This window comes from Xenopus laevis, chromosome 8L (assembly GCF_017654675.1).
Source record: "Xenopus laevis strain J_2021 chromosome 8L, Xenopus_laevis_v10.1, whole genome shotgun sequence".
In the NCBI taxonomy this organism is placed as follows: domain Eukaryota; kingdom Metazoa; phylum Chordata; class Amphibia; order Anura; family Pipidae; genus Xenopus; species Xenopus laevis.
In genome coordinates, this window is record NC_054385.1 from 132233905 (window position 1) to 132249064 (window position 15160).

Here is a 15160-nt window from a genome sequence, read left to right on the forward strand (position 1 = left end):
TAAAGCAGCTGAGAGTGGCCCAGAATCTGAAGACAAAATGGAAGTGGCGGCTCAAGAATCTCTTTTGTGTGTTCAGAATGAAGTGGTTGAGAGTGTGGCTGGGAGTGTGGCTGAGAGTGTGACACCTGTCACAGATGGCAATGAGTGTGAGCAGATGGAAGTGAGAGAGAGTCAAGCTGAAGAGGCAGAAGTGAGAGAGAGTGCGGCTGAGCAAACAGAAGTGAGAGAGAGTGCGGTTGTGCAGCCTGAACAAGAGAATGCAGCGGAAGAGTCTGTGACTCAGGAGGCAGGGGTAGAGGTGGAGCAAGTTGGACATATAGAGAGTCAGTCAGATCAGGTACAGCAGAGAGTGGAGGTAGAATCTATTCAGGTAGGAGGGGTGGATGAAACTGCAAACAGTTTTTGGGGAAAGCGAAGGCTCTTTGCAACCCCAGATGTGTCCCATGATAACCAACCCTTTAAGAGGAAACATTGGGTAAAAATTAAATGGGATGGAGAGAAAGAACAAGTCCCATCTAGAAGGTTTCTTGTAAGAACAGTCATACTGGATAGTATGGGTTTCAGGCCTGGGGATTTATCAGCTGTTATAGCACAAACTGAAACTGATTTTGATGTCACTTTTAAGCTTCAGGAAGCACTTGAAAATTTTTGGCGTATCTATAATATGCAAAAAAGGGCAGGTAACCAAAATTGGGAACAATTTGTGGTAATCCCTATGACAAAGCCTGAGACAAAAAACATCACAATTGTAACAAAGAATGACGCCATTCCTCAGGAAGACATTCTCATATGGTTGCGCAGGCAATGTACAGTCCTTGCACCTCTAGTTAAGGTTTTTGATGAGGATGGGGTTTGGGCAGGAGTCTGGAAAACCCAGGTTAAGTTAAACATCTCAGGTAACGTTCCACAGCACCTGCCCAATTCTTTTTTCATTGGGAAAGAACGAGGTACCTGTTTTTATGCTGGGCAGCCCCGTAGGTGCTATAAATGTGGAGCAAGTAACCATTTGGCCAGGTCATGTGCAGTCCTGAGGTGCGCCCTCTGTAATGCAATTGGTCATGTTGCAGATGTATGTGTAAATGTCAGGTGCAATCTCTGTAATCGAATGGGACACGTGCATAGGAGTTGCCCTGAGGCCTACCATAATATAGTCACCCTTTTCCCAGAGATTGACAAGGAGATGAGGAAGGATTTTGTAACACCAGAAAGAGAGACCAGTGAGGAAAGTGAAACAGAAGTGAGGGACTCACAGAGTAGTACTGTTCCAAAGAAACCTGTGGAGAAAACAGTGAGAACAAACAGAAAGGAGAACCCAAAACCAGACAGAAAGGAGAACCCAAAACCAGTCAGAGAGATAAGTGGGAAAGCAGTAAGAACAAGCAGAAAGGAGAACCCAAAACCAGTCAGAGAGATAAGTGAGGATAAGTGGGAAAGCAGTGAGAAGCAATACCAACAAGGAAGGTAAAAAGGATGAGAATGGCTGGCAGACAGTCAACACAAAAAATAAAACCAAAATGCAGGCTGACTTGTTAGACCCAGGGGAAGGTTCTGCTACGTCATTCTTAATTACCACCAAAAACAAATTTGTGGTTTTGGAGAAGGAGTCTGAGACCTGGGGAGACAGAGCTGAAAGAGAGGAGCAGGAGGAACTACAGAAAATAGAGAGAGAAGAAGAGAGCGAACTAGAACAGGGAAATACAGAAGAAATGGAAATCCAACTCCCTTTAAAAAAAGAGGAAGGGAAGGGAGTGACCAGACTGTCAGGAAGAAAGGTGTAGGTGCAAAACATTCCAGTGATCAGGACGGAGAGAGTGTTTGTCTTGAGGATGGAATGAGATCTCGCTGTGGTCCTCAAGTCAAGCGATATGGGGAGGAGGCTGTAGGTTTGGGTAAGAAAAAACATCCTGACAAGCATTCATGATGGGGCAGCCTACAATAAGATTCTTGACCTCTAATGTTTGCAGTGTGAGATTGCCTCGTACAAGATTCATGGCTTTCGAAAGTTTAGCAAACTCAGATGCTGAGGTTTTTTTCCTTCAGGAAACCCGACTCACTAGCCAGGCAGATCTTAGAAAGGCAAGAGCTGATTGGCGACATGGACCTTCCTTCTGGTCTATAGCAGAGGAACCATGTGGGGGAGTAGCAATACTGTTTCGGGGTGGCCTCAATATTACAGTACACCGTTTGCTTGAGATCCAGGTGGGCCGTTGTTTGCTACTGGATGTCACAATAAGTGGAAGTCGTTTCCATCTTATAAACATCTATGGGCCGCAGTCTATGGCAGCCAGGAGGGCCCTGCTAGTTGAAGTGAGACCTTTTCTGCACACTTCCCTTCCAGTCATCCTGGCTGGTGATTTCAACCAGGTCCTTGGACCAGGAGATCGTTCTGGTAAAATGAGAAAATCAGAAAGTTATTATTTAAACATGCTTATTCAGCAGGCTGGTCTGGTTGATGTTGCAACCCGGGGTGGCCGGAAGGCGTCACATACCTATAGATGTGCAGAAAGAAGCAGCCGTCTAGATATGGCTTTTGTCAGGGCTGGTGAGGAGTTCACTAATGTGAAGGAAGTTGGGGTCGAGTACTCTGATCACTTGACACTCTCTTTCACAGTGGGATCCTCATCTATTCCAGTGAAGGGTAAGGGTCTGTGGCGGCTGAGTGTGGATTCCCTGGAGGGTGAGTCAGTTCAACAGTCTTTTGAGGCTCTTCTTTGCCACCAGCTCGATAGAGTCGATTTTTACAACTCTGTGTCATCATGGTGGGAGGATGCCAAATTCTCATTCCGGACCTTCTTCCGTAAGCTATCTGTACGTAGGGAGGGAAATAGGTATAAGAAGTATCTGACTCTTTTAAAGAAGTTGGAGTCCTCTATTTCGGATGGGGTGGAGGGGTCAAAAATTGCCCAGCTGAAGGCCCAGATCAGAGAATGTCAGTACAGCCGGTACAAATCTCTTGTGCAGGAAAGGGATTATGGGAGTTTTCACTCACCAGACCCCTTTTTAAACTGCAAAGAGAATGTTGGGCGAAAACTTGTCACCAGTCTGATCAATCCCAAGGGTGAGTTACAAACATCAAGGGAGGGCATCCTTGGGATTGTGAAAGACTTCTACGGTTCTCTGTTCCGGGCTAAGGCTTTGGATAAGGGGAGGACTTCATCCTTCCTGGAGGCAACCCCAGGGCCTGATGTAACTAATTTGGACTTTGAGCCTTTGACAGCTGAGATCACGGAGGATGAAGTCAAAGCTGCAATCGACTGCCTCACCAAAAAGAAGGCTCCAGGACCAGACGGCCTTACAGCCGAATTTTATAAGAAGTTTAAAGATCAGCTGGCTCCGGTTCTCGTAGAGGTTTTTAGAGACTGCCTGGAAGGGGGTATCTTACCCCCCTCTATGAGAGAATCTTCCTTGATCCTGCTGTCAAAAGGTAAGGATCCAAAGCATGTTGAGAATTGGAGGCCAATTGCCCTTCTCAACACTGATAGGAAGCTTCTCGCACGGATACTTTTTACTAGATTGAGTTCATTTTCAGGCACTTTATTATTTCCTGTCCAGTTCTGCACGGTGAAAGGGCGGAGCATCTTTGGGGCGATCCTTACTATTAGGGAAGCCTTGGAGCAATGCAAAGTCCAAAATACTGGGTGTTACTTTCTAACTCTGGACCAGGCTAAGGCCTTTGATCGAGTGGATCATGAGTATCTGTGGGCCGTTTTGGCAAAGTATGGCATCCCGGGAACATTCATTAGATGGCTCTCAGCTTTGTACAAAGGGGCAGTAAGCTTTCCACTTATCAATGGGTGGCGCGGTGAAAACTTTGAGGTTGGGGCCGGGGTAAGACAGGGGTGTCCCTTAAGCCCTCTGCTGTATGTTTTTGCGATCGATCCTTTTCTAAGGCGTTTGCAGGTGAGTGGAATTAAGGGTCTCTCTGTTCCCCGTAGCCAGCCCCTCAGGTCAGTAGCCTATGTGGATGATGTCACGGTAGCAGTCTCTTGTCCGGAAGATGCGAGACTGCTGTCCGAGAAAATCAGAAGTTACTCAGAGGCCTCCGGGTCTCTGGTCTACATGGATAAGTCTCAAGCTTTTTGGTCATTAGACGAGGAGCCGGCTTTTCCACTCCAGGAATTTTCAACAGCCCAAACTCAGATTAGAAATTTGGGAATCAAATTTGGGAAGGGAGATGATGGTAGGCAAAACTGGGAAGAAAAGTTGGATGCCGGAAATGCAAAGGTACAGCGATGGAAGGGATGGAAGCTGTCCTACAGAGAAAGGGTGAAGCTCATGAAGACTTACCTGGTCCCTATCTTTTTGTTTGTTTCCTACGTGTATCCGCTGCCAGAAGCTCTCTATGCTCGGATCCAAAGCCTGTTCTTCCAGTTAATCTGGGGGAACAGGCTGAATCCTGTAAAAAGGGGCATTACTTACCTGCAGAGGAAAGAAGGAGGGTTGGGCATGTTATGTCCAGTGGCTTTCTTTGGATCCATTTTCTTGAAGTTTAACTTTGGGAGCCTGGGCCAAAGAACTGATTCCCTGTGGGAATGTTGCATCAAGAATTGGGCATTGCCTCTGGTAGGAGATTGGCTGCTTGGCGATAGTGTGAAGCAGGTCCGAGTGCGCGGGAATTGTCTCCCACTGCATATTCGACTCGGGCTAAAACTTTTGAGAAAGTGGGACATTAGAATTGGGGAACTGAGTTCTGTTACAAGGAGACAAATTTATCAGAGGATCCTATTGAGCTACTTTGTTGTCCCCATGGCCTTGAAGGACTGTGTGGGGGATGTCCTTTCTCAGAGCCTCCGGTGGCTCAATGACAGAAGGGTGCCCCCAAAGTATTTTGATCTGAACTGGCTGGCTCTTCAGGGAAGACTTTTTGTCCGAGGCAATGTGAGCTTTTTGAACATCACAGAGAGGGAGTGCCCATGGGGCTGTTCCACTAATGAGACCCTAGAACATTTTCTTGTGGATTGTCCTGTGACAAAAGTTTTAAAACATCGGCTGGCAGAGGCTCTCAACGTGCCCCACATCAAACACCTGTCCTATGCTGATACGGCCTATGGTGTTCTGTCTGTCCCACATCCCATGGATAGAGGGACAGTGTATCTAATAATATCGGTGATGAGGTACCACCTATGGCAGTTCCGCTGCAGAAGGTCCATTAGCCATGAGAATGTTGTTATAGACCAAATAGTGAAGTCTGTGGTGGCTGATTTGGGTTTCCTGAGGGAAAGAGAGGTTAAGCAAGCTGTCTGAATGCATCCAAATGGAGAGGTGTGAAACTGTGACATATACTGATGTATTTATGATACTAATGCCTGTGATGTCTGACATGTTTCTCTTTCAAACAGACAATGTGATAACACCAGCTCATGCTTTTCAGTGGAAAAGTTCTGCAAGCTCTTTGGCTCAGCAATATATATGTCCTGAGTTGGGGGGTGTATGTGGGAAGGGTGGTGTGATGGCCCACTAATAGAAAGACAAACTTTGGACTTTGTGGCCGGGTTTGTGGTGGTGAAGGTGGTGGTTGGGGAGGGAGGAAAACCTTTTTCATGGACAAAGGGAAAGACTTTGCCAAGTTTGTTTTGGGAATTATGGACAGAGGAAGGACTCCAAGAGTGTTTGGTGGTGGGAGATACTGCTGAGCCAAGCCAAAGATTCATGGACTATATTTTGCTTATTTGGTGGTAAATAGATTAAAATCAGTTTTTATTTAGCTGAGCTGATGATTATTGTAAATTGATAAGTTTTTACAAAATAAAAAAAAAAATCCTATCTGATCCCCATTGTAAGCAACAGTCCTGCCCTGCTTTATGGCAGCTGAGATTCTAGCTATCTGTATAACAGAGCATTCTTTCCCAGTGGCTGCACAGATCCTATCTGATCCCCATTGGAAGCAGCAGTCCTGCTTTATGGCAGCTGAGATTCTAGCTATCTGTATAACAGAACATTCTGTCCCAGTGGCTGTACAGATCCTATCTGATCCCCATTGTAAGCAGCAGTCCTGTCCTGCTTTATGGCAGCTGAGATTCTAGCTATCTGTATAACAGAACATTCTGTCCCAGTGGCTGCACAGATCCTATCTGATCCCCATTGTAAGCAGCAGTCCTGTCCTGCTTTATGGCAGCTGAGATTCTAGCTATCTGTATAACAGAACATTCTATCCCAGTGGCTGCACAGATCCTATCTGATCCCCATTGTAAGCAGCAGTCCTGTCCTGCTTTATGGCAGCTGAGATTCTAGCTATCTGTATAACAGAGCATTCTGTCCCAGTGGCTGCACAGATCCTATCTGATCCCCATTGTAAGCAGCAGTCCTGTCCTGCTTTATGGCAGCTGAGATTCTAGCTATCTGTATAACAGAGCATTCTGTCCCAGTGGCTGCACAGATCCTATCTGATCCCCATTGTAAGCAGCAGTCCTGTCCTGCTTTATGGCAGCTGAGATTCTAGCTATCTGTATAACAGAACATTCTATCCCAGTGGCTGCACAGATCCTATCTGATCCCCATTGTAAGCAGCAGTCCTGTCCTGCTTTATGGCAGCTGAGATTCTAGCTATCTGTATAACAGAGCATTCTGTCCCAGTGGCTGCACAGATCCTCTCTGATCCCCATTGTAAGCAGCAGTCCTGTCCTGCTTTATGGCAGCTGAGATTCTAGCTATCTGTAAAACAGAACATTCTGTCCCAGTGGCTGCACAGATCCTATCTGATCCCCATTGTAAGCAGCAGTCCTGTCCTGCTTTATGGCAGCTGAGATTCTAGCTATCTGTATAACAGAACATTCTGTCCCAGTGGCTGCACAGATCCTATCTGATCCCCATTGTAAGCAGCAGTCCTGTCCTGCTTTATGGCAGCTGAGATTCTAGCTATCTGTATAACAGAACATTCTGTCCCAGTGGCTGCACAGATCCTATCTGATCCCCATTGTAAGCAGCAGTCCTGTCCTGCTTTATGGCAGCTGAGATTCTAGCTATCTGTATAACAGAACATTCTGTCCCAGTGGCTGCACAGATCCTCTCTGATCCCCATTGTAAGCAGCAGTCCTGTCCTGCTTTATGGCAGCTGAGATTCTAGCTATCTGTATAGCTATTGATCCCCATTGTAAGTGGCAGCCCTGGTGAGCGAGTGTCAGTCTCCTGCCACAGGAGGGCATTATAACACTAGATAACACAATATTAATGTGAGTTACTTGCTGTGCTGATTATTGAGAGAGACAAAACGAAAGCTCTGCGAGATTTCTGGTTGTGCATCCTATAGATTGTATTAGCTGATAATCAGGCCCTAATGAGCTGAGTGGGAATATTAGTCATGTTACACAGTTAATAATCAACTGACTATAACAGTCAGGGGCAAAGTGTCCGCTGATTCATCACAATTCTGCTTCCAGCATTTGCTTGGTGTTACTGCCGGGCTCCAGAGACTTTATAGCTTCTCTAAACATCATCTATGTTACTGAGTAGGGCAGCTCCCTCTCGTATGTATAAATACAAATATACAGAGAAGGAATGTTCTGGGCACACAATAAGCTATACCCTCATACTGTACTGTCTAAGGGAATCAATATGGCACCTCCTCCCATATGTATAAATACAAATATACAGAGAAGGAATGTTCTGGGCACACAATAAGTTATACCCTCATACTGTACTGTCTAAGGGAATCAATATGGCACCTCCTCCTCCCATATGTATAAATACAAATATACAGAGAAGGAATGTTCTGGGAACACAATAAGCTATACCCTCATACTGTACTGTCTAAGGGAATCAATATGGCACCTCCACCTCCCATATGTATAAATACAAATATACAGAGAAGGAATGTTCTGGGCACACAATAAGCTATACCCTCATACTGTACTGTCTAAGGGAATCAATATGGCACCTCCTCCTCCCATATGTATAAATACAAATATACAGAGAAGGAATGTTCTGGGCACACAATAAGTTATACCCTCATACTGTACTGTCTAAGGGAATCAATATGGCACCTCCTTCTCCCATATGTATAAATACAAATATACAGAGAAGGAATGTTCTGGGCACACAATAAACTATACCCTCATACTGTACTGTCTAAGGGAATCAATATGGCACCTCCCTCCTCCCATATGTATAAATACAAATATACAGAGAAGGAATGTTCTGGGCACACAATAAGCTATACCCTCATACTGTACTGTCTAAGGGAATCAATATGGCACCTCCTCCTCCCATATGTATAAATACAAATATACAGAGAAGGAATGTTCTGGGCACACAATAAGCTATACCCTCATACTGTACTGTCTAAGGGAATCAATATGGCACCTCCTCCTCCCATATGTATAAATACAAATATACAGAGAAGGAATGTTCTGGGCACACAATAAGCTATACCCTCATACTGTACTGTCTAAGGGAATCAATATGGCAGCTCTTACTGCTTGCTTTGATGTTGAAGGGAGCTGCCATACTACTTGCAATGATATAAATTCTCCCTGCTGAGGCTTTGGACATGTGGTCACCTCCCTGAGAAAAGGCAGACTGCTTTGCATTTGTCAAACATTAATTCTAAAGAAATGATCCATTAAAGTCAGACGTGGTAATACCCCAAGTGTTCTTGAGGAAGAAAAAGCCAAATACACCTCTTGTTTTCTGCAAAATAAAAGCTAATTGTCCCTCTCACACCGCAGGGGCCCTGGCACTTCTGTATTTTGCAGTTTGTGGAAGTGAGGGGCCACAGCGAGACGTTAAATCGCTTCTGTGCAGCTGCCCTGGAAGGTCGGAGGGAGGGCCCCCTATACAGGGACACAGTGTTGCAACACTCTGGGCTATTTTGAAATCCTAGAATTTTTGTTATTATGAAATAGACTTTGATTTGAATCTACGGACTGAGGAGTGTCACCAAACACACACACCCCGACGAGATTGATCTCTGAATTTTAACCAGGGATCTTGGCCATGACACCAGAAGTCGATGGCCAGGTCAGTTCTTTAAAGGAGAAGGAAAGGTCTTTTTACTTGGGGGTGCCAAAAGTTAGGCACATGAACGCATATACTCACCTGAGACCCCGGGCTGGTGCTCCTATTAGGAGAAAACTGCACCGGAAGACGATTTAAGAGACCTTTCCTTCTCCTAGAAGGGCTGGTAGTATTTTTTGGATTATTATATGAATGTAAGGACCACTACAATTTAATTAATGGCAATTACACAGTGTGATAACCCAGTGCAGGGTGAATCCTAGGCACGGGACTACTCTGCCTACCCCTAGTTCCATCCCTGCCTGTGTCCATAACCTTTCTCATTACTCCACCCAGTGCTAAGCTGCTAATGTATATTAAACTGAACATTTAACATCACGGCATGGATGGAGCAACATTACATTCCACCCCACCTTACAGAAACAACCAAATGAACTGCAACAAACTGCATACAAGTGCTCCGAGGCAGTTTTTGAAGAGTCGCTGTCAAGAGCTTTACTGACAAAGTCCATTTGTGGATAGCGCTGAACTACCAGACCAGACTATGAATCCTCTTGTACAGTTGGTGCTTGAGTTGGTGTAGTTTTTCCGGAAGACCCATCCCCAGGTGTGTTTGGAGTTGCACTGGTGTTCTTTTCCTCCTCATCATCATCATCATAAGCCTTTTGGTCTATTCCACCAGTGTGGTCTTGAAGTTTCTTGAAGTGGGTTATATTTATAGTTTCTTGTTGGCCATTGAGCTGAGCAGTGACCCTTGACTTGGGTAACTTGATAGGGTTTAGGATGATATGGTGAGGATAACTTTTTTGCCAGGTCTCACTCTCTTGACAAGAAACCAGTCACCAACCTTCATTGTTATCATTTCTCCGTGATCAGCAATATCTTTTTATTCTCTCCTTCTCAGCAGCATCATTATGTGTAATGAGTGTACCAGCTGAAGTTAGAGGGAGATTTGGCAGTTTGATACATAAAGGTCTATCAAAGAGTGCAGTTGTTGATGGTGTGCCAGTGGAAGAGTGAGGTGTTACTCTGTACTTTTGGAGTCATTTGCATAATTCTTGTTGAAAGTCCTTATGTTCTATGGTAACGAACCTCAGAGTTTTGTTGATGGACTGTATAAGGGTAAGGCCACACGAGGAGATTCGGGGAGATTAGTCGCACAGGCGACTTTGCGTTGCAGCCTATGGGGAAAAACGCTGAGGCAGTTCGGGGAGATAGTCGCGCAAAAGACGAGGCGATTAGTCGCCAGGCGTCAAAATCTCCCCGAATCTCCTCGTGTGGACTAGCCCTAAAGCAACCTCACCATTGGCCTTAGGCCAGTAAGGAGCCATTTTTCCTGTGGGTAAAGCCTAGGTAAGTGGCTAAAGACTGAAAGTCTGTACTACTGAAAGGAGGGAGATTGTCAGTCTTTACAGTTTCTAGTATACCATATTCAGAAAGGATCTTGTCTAATTTGGGTATGACAGCTCTGGCTGAGGTTGCGGACAGTTTCAATTTCATGAAATCTGGAAAAATTATCCATGACGACTAGTAGGTATGAATAGTCTGACATGGAGCAGAAGTCAACACTAATTGCAGTCCAAGGTCTATTAGGTAGGGTAGTCATTTGCAAGGGAGCACGCTTGTAGTTAGGTGTTGTTGCCTGGCAAGGTATACATGACTGGATACATGCCTCCACTTTTCCTGGAAACCATTCCCAGTCTCATAGGAGATGTTTAGTTTTCACCATACCTTGATGAGCCTCATGAGAAAGATCAACTACTACTACAGGGATGACAAGGTGATTATCATGCATGATAGTAGATTAGAGACAAAAAAAGTCGCTGAGATAAAAAAAGTCGCCATAAGAAAAAACACCCATTGACTTCAATGCATTTGGACAAAAAAAGTTGCCACAAGAAAAAAACTCCCATTTAATGCATATGGAGCATAACATTTTTTGACACCTATTGACATTGATGCCGTTCACAAATGTTTTTACAGATTCACTCATCGCTCTTGCTGACAGTACTGTGGAATGTGAGTTGTTTTACTGTGATACCTGCAGATGGTATGACTCCTCCTCACCAGTTGTGATAACCCAGTGCAGGGTGTTGTGGAACTGCAAGAATGCACACAGAGATGCCAGACTGCAGGGTAGAAGTCAGCTTTATTCCCGACTGCTCTCTCCACACTGTTCGCTCCTCCCCATTCACTTCCCTTTCCTGTGTCCACTTCTCATTACTCCACCCAGTGCTAAGCTGCTCATGCGTATTAAACTGAACATTTAACATCACAGGAATGGATGTAACAACACTGCACACAGGATCTGGTTGCTATGGGTTACTAGATCCTGGAAAGACTCTGCACACCGCCCTATTAGTATGAAGTCTACTTCATAATGGGACTACAGTGAAGCAAAGGAGACCCTCAACTTGAGTCCCACTGGATTCCACACTCATTGCCTACTGGAATTCTTCATGAGCACCAGGGCTTCTCTACTGAAATACGAGCAATTAGATCTCCTCCTTGGTCCCTGGAAATAAGACTAGAAATCTTAATGGGTCACTGAAACAATAATTGTATACAGACCCACTTGAATGGCATAATCGATGGATCAAGAAAAGCTTTGAGGGTCCAACTGTTTCCATGCTGTAGGCCAATTATCCATTGAGTACCAAATTATAATAAAACAGTAAATGTCATTCAAAAATGGCAACATGACCCTTGGGGACATTATAAACCATACAAATCACTTGGAGGGTCATATCTAACATAGGCTGCAAGGTGGGCATATCTGTGCACCAGGATTCCTCATGGACCATAGAAACTAGCCAAGGAACTTCTTAATGAAGTGTCAAAGTAGTTATGATTATTGTAATGACTGCTTGACCAAGTCCCACATGCACATCATCAATGTAATGGTTTTTAATAGGACCCATCTTGATCCCTTTATTGAGGTGCCTCAAGAATCTAGTCCTTGGACCTCTTCTCTCATTACACTCTCCTTACTGACCTTCTCATATCCTTCAGCTTCTCCCATGCCCTTCATGTTGATAAGACAGATTCTTCTTCCCTGGCCTGATCCTACTCATCCAGGCTAAAGCCACTCAATGTCTCACCAGCATAGCATCTTGGATGGCTGTTCCCCACCCATGCCAAATATATCCCACCTAAACCTGGCCCCTTCCCTCCATTTAACATTCTGTTAAACGATGCCACCCTACATCCAGTTTCCCAACTTTCAACTACTCCCTCACTTTCTCTGCCCACGTGTGATTCCTGACCCGGATATGCTTTTACTTTCTAATAAGGGCCAGATTCAAATCAGAGAGAAAAGCGTTTATCACGTGAAAACTCATGGACGAGATTCAATTTGAGACGCAATTTAATTCAGAAAAACTTATCTCAAGGTTTATCACATGAGAGTTTTTTTTCTCAAATTGAATCTCCTCTGTGAGTTTTCATGTGAAAAACCTTGACTTGGGTAACTTGATAGGGTTTAGGATGATATGGTGAGGATAACTTTTTTGCCAGGTCTCACTCTCTTGACAAGAAACCAGTCACCAACCTTCATTGTTATCATTTCTCCGTGATCAGCAATATCTTTTTATTCTCTCCTTCTCAGCAGCATCATTATTTGTAATGAGTGTACCAGCTGAAGTTAGAGGGAGATTTGACAGTTTGATACATAAAGGTCTATCAAAGAGTGCAGTTGTTGATGGTGTGCCAGTGGAAGAGTGAGGTGTTACTCTGTACTTTTGGAGTCATTTGCATAATTCTTGTTGAAAGTCCTAATGTTCTATGGTAACGATGCTCACAGGGGCGCGCCGCCAATGAGGCGAGCTGAGACGCTCGCCTCAGGCGGCAACGCCGGAGCGGTTACCAGGGGCGGCAAAAAGGCGCTCCTGCACCTTTAAGAGCCGAATTTCCGTTTTTTAAACCAGAAATTCGGCTTTACGAATGCGAGAGAGCGCAATTGCGCTCTCCGCATTAGTGTTCCTGCCTCCCCTCCCGACAGGTAAGTCGGCGAGGGGGGGCGGCATTGCAGGAGCCGCCTCAGGCACGAATCGGCGCTGGATCCTCAGAGTTTTGTTGATGGACTGTATAAAGCAACCTCACCATTGGCCTTAGGCCAGTAAGGAGCCATTTTTCCTGTGGGCAAAGCCTAGGTAAGTGGCTAAAGACTGAAAGTCTGTACTGCTGAAAGGAGGGAGATTGTCAGTCTTTACAGTTTCTAGTATACCATATTCAGAAAAGATCTTGTCTAATTTGGGTATGACAGCTCTGGCTGAGTTTGCGGACAGTTTCAATTTCATGAAATCTGGAAAAATTATCCATGATGACTAGTAGGTATGAATAGTCTGGCATTTGCCTCCACTTTTCCTGGAAACCATACCCAGTCTCATAGGAGGTGTTTAGTTTTCACCATACCTTGATGAGCCTCATGAGAAAGACCAACTACTACTACAGGGATGACATGCATGAGTAGATTAGAGACAAAGAAAGTCGCTGAGATAAAAAAGTCGCCATAAGAAAAAACACCCATTGACTTCAATGCATTTGGACAAAAAAAGTTGGCACAAGAAAAAAAACTCCCATTTAATGCATATGGAGCATAACATTTTTTGACACCTATTGACTTTGATGCCGTTCACAAATGTTTTCACAGATTCACTCAATGTCTCACCAGCATAGCATCTTGGATGGCTGTTCCACACCTATGCCAAATATATCCCACCTAAACCTGGCCAATTACCTCCATTTAACATTCTGTTAAACGATGCCACCCTACATCCAGTTTCCCAACTTTCAACTACTCCCTCACTTTCTCTGCCCACGTGTGATTCCTGACCCGGATATGCTTCTTCTTTCTAATAAGGGCCAGATTCAATTGAGAGAGAAAAAGGTTAATCACGTGAAAACTCATGGACGAGATTCAATTTAATTCAGAAAAACTCAAGGTTTATCATATTAGAGAAATTTTTTTTCTTCTCAAATTGAATCTCCTCTGTGAATTATCATGTGAAAAACCATGAGATAACTTTTTCTCTCTGAATTGAATTTGGCCCAAATATTGCAAAAACTCCCTTTCTGTGTCCCTCTACTGCTAAGATATGGATCCTCTGTAGGATAGGCTACTTCTATGTAGTACTAGCTGGTCTCCTAGATGTGCATCCTTACTGCTGCTGCCCCCATCACCTCCCCTGTACCTAAATCTCTTTCCACCACCTCACTACTAAAGTCTCCCTCCTGGCTCCTGGATCGTATCATGCAAACCAGAGCCCTGAATTATTCTGCTCCTCTCTGTATATCTGCTCTCATCTCTCCATAGACACCCTCTCAGCTCCTCTGGAATGCTCTACCACCATGCAACAGGAAAGTTCCCACACTTATTCTATTCTCAAAGCTCCATACAAACCTCTTTCTAGAACATGCACTTGACACACGCACAAAACAAAAAGTGGACTCTTAGAATCTTCATGGCCCTAGGAGTTAGCAAAGTATATGAAGTGTTCCTGTGGGTCACTGTTACAAGTTTATCCCTTACAAATTCTCTATCAGTAATAAAAACCTGTATCTGACTCCTTATGGTTGGCCAACATTATCAGGTATTTTATGTAATAAACATTGTCTTATTGGAGCCAAATGGGTGGATAAAGGGCTCTTTGTGGGCTCCTGAGGCAAAAGGTTTGTTATGCATTGCTGGTGTCTGGTCTCTGTTTTTGTATATTGATCAGATAAGTAAAGGTGGCCATACACGGGCCGATAAAAGCTGCCGACAGACCATGTCGGCAGCTTATTGGCCCGTGTATGGGGCCCCCCGACGGGCTTCACCGATCGAGATCTGTCCGAAAGTCGGCCAGATCTCGATCGGATGGGACATCTATTCGTTGATGCGGTCCCGCGATCTGACCGACCGTTAGGCATCGTTAGGGCCCACGATCGGATCAGCCCGATCGGATCGGATCAGCCGATATTGCCCACCTCAAGGTGGGCATATCGGAGGGGGATCCGCTCGTTTGGCGACATCCTTAAGGATCTAGCCTACAATTTGGCCACACCACAAACTGAATTCTGCCTATGGTGTGTCCTTATTTCCAACACTTCCCTAGTTGATGTAGACCTTAGTTTCCCAATATCAGCACTTAATTTAGTTTTCCAGGGACTTCAATACTCTAAATATGCCCCCGAGACAAATACAGCTCTCTTTTTTAGTTGTCTGATC